Below are 6,000 nucleotides of genomic sequence, written 5' to 3'. Positions count from 1 at the left end.
AGTAAATGCTTTGTCAGAGTGACCAAATAATATCATATACAGTAGACTGCCATCACTTTTGTTAGGAGATAATGAAGCCAACCGAAGCTATGTATTTAAGGACTATGTAAGGGATAATGTACAGTCTACTATCATTCTGTAGGGGGTTATTTCAACATAATGACCAGCTGACTGTACATTATCTTGCTTATTACATGGCTACCTACTAAATAAACAAATAAATGGACATGAAATATTGATTTGAATTGAATTAATTTTATTATGTGAGAAGAAAGAGACCATGGAGGGTTACGAGAGACCTAAAACTAGTACAGATCTAGGAGACTGATTTAGCGGTCATTATAGGAAAATTTCTGACCAAGTTGTGATTGTCCAATAAGATTTAAGGATCCCAGAAAACCGTGTTATAAGAAATGTCATTGTTTGGCAATATGTGTTGGTGTATACATTCTTAAGGGCTACAAATGTACACAACCTAGTCTCATAGAATGAACGCTACTATAACTACATTTTTGCAAACTGAGTTTTACGTGCCACTTTTTCAAGTTTTGCTCCAGTTTCCTGGTGAAATTAACACTAGAGGCGCTAAACTGCTGTGCTTTTTATTTACTTTCACACAAATCTCAGGTTCTATTACTGTAATTACTCATACACCGATATGATATCAAAACACTTTTACTGAACAGACCCACCTACATTTACACACTGATTCCAGTGTGATTTATTTTCGCAGTAGCTCACCTGAGAGAGTGTTAGATTTTGGACTCAGAGACTGAACTTCGAGCACAGCCAAGGACGCTTGAAATTATAGAGAAAATGAAGAGAAAGTGTCTTAGAAGCAACACGAAATGATGTGGTTGCTTCAGTAAATTTGCTTTTCATATCGAATTTGCTTTTATATCACTATCGGTTAGATTTAGGTGTTGGTTTAGGGTAGAAATATCATGACACTATTTCTCATGATATTGTATCGATATTTGAGATCTATATATCGATATTTATATTAAACTATTTGTGTATTCATTTAATGTAAACACACAACAATATTGACACACTGTTACTTCCAAATCAATTAAATGAGCTCACCAAGAGACAAAATCATGATGTTTTGAGCTACATGCTCTTCATCAGACATCAGTATATAACTGAAATATACCCAAATGAATTGGAATTGAAATTGGAATTGATTTGTAATTTAATCAAATTATGATATCGTGATGTATCGCAGTATATTGAATTGTGATGTGTATTGCAATATGTGTTGTATCGTGAGGTGTCAGGTGATTCCCAGCCCTAGTTTAGGGTAAGGATGTCTGCATTGTTCAGCTCTCATTTATCTTTTAAGACACTATCGGTTAAGTTTAGGTTAAAGTTTTAGGTTAAAGAGGTAGTTTTTACTCATTAAAACATCTAATATTCACCTTAACCTCTGCTGATTACAACATCATTTCACTCGCTTTTCGCGCCCCCCACTGGACACTTCGCGAGGAAACTGCAGTCAAACCTGTAATGAAGCACGTAATTTTAGTTTGCAAAAATGTTGCTATTGTCACGTAAATTTCATGAGATCAGGCTGACTATACATGTTTCTGAGTTGCTAGTTCAGGTCGCATCCACACTAATACATTTCTCTTTTTTTTTTAAAGACATTGATTTTGCTATGTTTACGCCTTTTATCTAAACTAGAATGCTAATTTCTTCCACCAAAAAGGGACTTCCAAAAACGCTCTCTATTCCTAACAAATGATGATGTTAGGAAACTAAAAATGAAGTTTTCAAACAAAAATGGATTAGTGTGAACGTGGCCTTAGAGACTCATATTTGAGTGCTCCTCTACATGTCATATTTAACTACCATGGACATAGTACTTGTCTTGGACAGACAAGAACAGCAAACAAGGCCTTATTATCAACTGACTGACAACTCTCTCACTTGCTCCAGGCCAAGGTGGTGGAGAGGGTACTGTCAGATAAGCTTTCCACATGCTCCTCAGGAGGATGGCTTCATTGTTTTGTTCCGTACTCACCACACTCTCCTGCAGCTGCCACACGGTCTCTTGAGCCAAACACCAACAAAAGATCACCCCCTGCCATCAGATTTCCCTCAATTTGCTATTTAAACCATTAATCCAATTCTCTGCTGCTTGAAGAAAATCTTGTTGTAGCTTTTGGCAATAAGCTATAAAGTAGAACCATTTGTTAAAGCACTGTTCTGTCCAAGATGGGTGCTTGAGACTGAAATTGAAAAAACTAAAATAAAGGAGATATATTACATAATGGAGAAATTTGGATTAGTAGAGAACTTGAAGAACCCATGAAATGGTTTGATGAAAACAATTTTCTTCCTTGTGTTGATATATTTCCTAAAACAGTTTGAACAGGACATAGCCAGTTGGGTAACCATAATTTGCTATTGCTTGTCAGTGGCAGGTGGTATAAGGGGGAGGGGACGTTCTCATTCTAGACAGCATTTGACTGAGAAACATTTGTGTTTGTCCCTGTGAACAAGATGAGTCATCATTTTTTTGTGTTCTTGAAAGAGAAAGACTTTTGGCACCCTGAAGAAGGCATTTTTGCCGATACGCGTAGGTTTGCAGCCCTCTTTTTTCCACTGTTTTTAACTGTTATAGCCATTGACAATAAAGGCTTTTTAACTATATTTTTGATCTGGAAGTGTGCCTTGATTTTCCTTTTTCTTTTTGGATTATTATTTCCTCATTCAAGAGCACCTTCATATATTTTTTGAAGAACTTCAGAGCATACCGGATTTAGTTTTTTGAAGACTTTGTCTTATTCCATGTCAACTCAACCAGAAATCCCCAGCTCAAAATGTAGTCTTTGATATGATGCCATGAATAGTAATCCGTTATTATGTAGAGGGGAGTTAAAATGACAAGTTTTACTTATGATTTTGGAGCAAAACTACATGACTACACTACAACTTTAGAAAGGTGGCAGCCTTTTATTTTTACATAAACATAGGTCTGTTAATAAAATTAGGTGACCTCAGCACACCTGGTTGCATTATATGCCAGTGATGTTCAAAAATGTAGTCCAAAAATTATGTTGTTTTTCCATAGTTGGAGTACCTATAACTCCAGAAGAATGAAAGATATCTTAATATCCTTTTAGATTCTGGTTCTGAGCAAACTTTCCTTTTCATATTTTAATTTTTAAGGCCCTATTCCCTCTCTCTTGAACAGTCCCCCACCCATACACACACTCGCAAATAGAAGTGAACACACACTCACCTTAGCTGTCTATTTAACAGCTCCTCTCCAAACAAACTGTAAACAGTGCTGCAGCAGAACACAAGGGGTTGATGAGAGCGGGAGGGGGAGAGAAGTGAAGAGCAGTGGGTGGAGTCTAAATTCTGCCTGGATCCTATGAGAGATCTGAGTGTTGAAAAGAGGCGTGGTCTGTCAATAGAAACATCTGTGCCTGTGTCGTCGGAGATAGAGAGAAAGAAAAGGAAAGACGGGGGTGGTGGGCATTTGTATGAGATGGGCAGTTGAACAGCAGGGAGACGCATGTGTTCACTGGTTGACCGTGGAGGATTGGTTGTGTTCGTGGCTTCTCCTTACAACCGGCTTGAGGATTTCAAGCATGGCACTAATGGAAGCCTTCTGGGACTGATTTATGGTATTTTTCTGTTTAGAATGACTCCGGTTACTTAAGTGACACCCTTAAATTTAAATGCTTTTCAAGTCATTTGTTGAAGATTATTTGCCCTTGTCATTCCTTTCGGGAACCGGTCTTATTTCCTCTTGAGGGATGTAATATTAAACGGACCATAAGCAAAGGCATAAAAGGTAAGTTAGCCCAAGCAGCGCCTTTTACATTAGATGTCATTAAGGTTTCTCACTCTCATGTCAGTCTGTTCTAATGGGTTGCAGTGTGAAATGTATGATTCCTCAGTGTTCTTCTCTCTTTGAGGGCAGCTGAGCTTTTTAATTGGTTGTAAAGCCTTGAAGGGCAGGTGTGGATTCTCTCACTGTGCGGTGTGTACATGTACAGCCCTGCAGTGATCAAGAGAGTCTGATAGTGTGCTAAAACGTCTACCGGTTGGAGCTCTTGAATTAGCACTTGGTGACGAGACAAGATGCAGCACTACTGTCTTCATGCTCTTCATTTTAATGTGGAGGGGTTGGGCGAGAGAAGATAAGGAGGTCACTGTGAGCAGAAATTGTCTTGAGCAGAATGGCCCTTTTATTACTAGCCTCATTTTCTTATCAATGGTTTTTCCATTGGGCTGTCACAAATTCTATAATCTTTCCTCACTGTATTGCTCTTTCTCTGGGTTTGGGTGCGTTCTCTCTCAGGCATGAAATGAGAGGTCTTGAAAGGAAAAGTTATTAGGTTGCCTTTACCCTACTTACTCCAGCATAAGTGATCATTTCTTACTGTGTATTTCAGACACTGTAGCCACCCTCTGCTTGGAGCTGTCATGTTGAGGTTACTTACATTATTTTAATTTCAGGCAAAATTCTGCTGTCACATCTGTTTAGTGAACCACCCCACCCTCAGAGGTATGGGGGTTAGGATTGAGGCAGTTATACTTTCAATGCAGTAGTGTCTACAAATCTTTTTCTCTCTTTCCTTTCAGTGCTATAGTAATATAAATGTTTTCTTTGATAAGGTGAAATAGAGTTATCTGGGACTTTTTCACGCTTTCGATTTCTGCAGTTTACAGTGATTGTCACCCCTACCAATTGACTGAGACCTTATCACATAACAACCAGGCTAGAAAGCTAGAATTTGCTTGTGATACATTAAGAAATGTACACAGAAGATTTTAGGCTAGGTGTTCCAAATGACCACATTTGCCAGACTACCGCAATTTGTGCCTAAATTATTATTCAGGTAACCACATTTCAGCTCCTTTCAGATCTTTGAGCTTTGAATGTAGTCAGTGTTCATAATTTCTGCTGACCTATCAGCTATATTATAAGCTAATGGTTCATTTAAATATTAACAGTTTCTAATAAGAGGGTGTGGCTCACTAACTGGATTGCAGGAATTGGTTTATCTTCTCCATGCTTTTTTTAATTGAGCTGAAAGGCTCTCATTTGACTGGGTCATGTGGAAGAGTCTGTTTTAGGCAGAGGTAATCAATAATATGAATGAATCTTTTTGCGGTTGTTCCTGGATTAGTGTAAAATAGGGTTGAATGCCAGCCGGTGTTACATGTGCTCGTTGCCATGGCAACAAAAGGCGAAGGGAGGGGTGGATAGCATCCTTAGAACAGCACTTTGACACATCAGTCAGTTCCAACCAACTTCCACATCGCTGAATTTAATCTTGCTATCAAAACACAGAGAATTCTTGTTGTCTGTCCAGTGTTTCATTTATATTCATAGTGTACGTTGACATTTTGGTCTTGGGGGAAAGGAAGAAGATGGCTGAAATCACAGGTGCAACTGTAAAACTTACCTTTCTCACCATATATCTGAGTATACTTCAAGGACACCTCTTTATTCCTTGTATTTCAGCAAAACTGTTAGCACTGATGTAAAGCAGTCTCTATCCTCAGGTGAAGTATGGGATCAAGCATTAAAGTGGTCAAAGGAGCCAACGAACAGCCATACATCTGAGTCAGGTGTCATTTCCTGCCATTGCAGGGTCTCAGATTTCACCTGTATCTCTCTACTGAACTCCTTTCATCTGTATGGCCTACACAGCTCTCATGGCCCCCAGGCCACTGCACAGACAGGCGTGGCCCTTACATAGACCTTATCAAGGCAAGTTCAGACTACCATCTCCAAACATGCCCGTTGTCTTTGAGCATCTTAATATGGGTTACATCGACCCACCATATCAGCAAAAAGGCTTTAGCTGATTTACGTTTATGAATTTGACGGATGCTTTTAGAAAAAGCAACTTAAAGTTATACATTATCAGTATTAGTGATCGACAGATATGGGATTTTTAATGGCCGATACCGATATCCAGAGAGCAGGGTGGCTGATAGGCTGATACAATGCCGATATGTCACACAATT

General features: G+C 38.8%; 1 protein-coding gene across 2 annotated transcripts in view; it reads left to right on the top strand.

Moving 5' to 3' along the window:
• Window positions 1-3,472: 3,472 nt before the first annotated feature.
• Window positions 3,473-6,000, top strand: part of LOC127409824 (disheveled-associated activator of morphogenesis 1-like) — a 94,737-nt gene continuing 92,209 nt past the window's right edge. For both annotated transcript variants that reach the window (XM_051644669.1, XM_051644668.1), the window contains exon 1: window positions 3,473-3,811. The gene's annotated coding sequence lies outside the window, so the exon portion shown is untranslated. The remainder of the gene's footprint in view (window positions 3,812-6,000) is intronic.

The sequence above is a fragment of the Myxocyprinus asiaticus genome, chromosome 19 (assembly GCF_019703515.2).
Source record: "Myxocyprinus asiaticus isolate MX2 ecotype Aquarium Trade chromosome 19, UBuf_Myxa_2, whole genome shotgun sequence".
Classification (NCBI taxonomy): Eukaryota; Metazoa; Chordata; class Actinopteri; order Cypriniformes; family Catostomidae; genus Myxocyprinus; species Myxocyprinus asiaticus.
The sequence above is the reverse complement of the archived record's forward strand: the minus strand, read 5'-3'. Positions and strand labels throughout refer to the sequence as shown.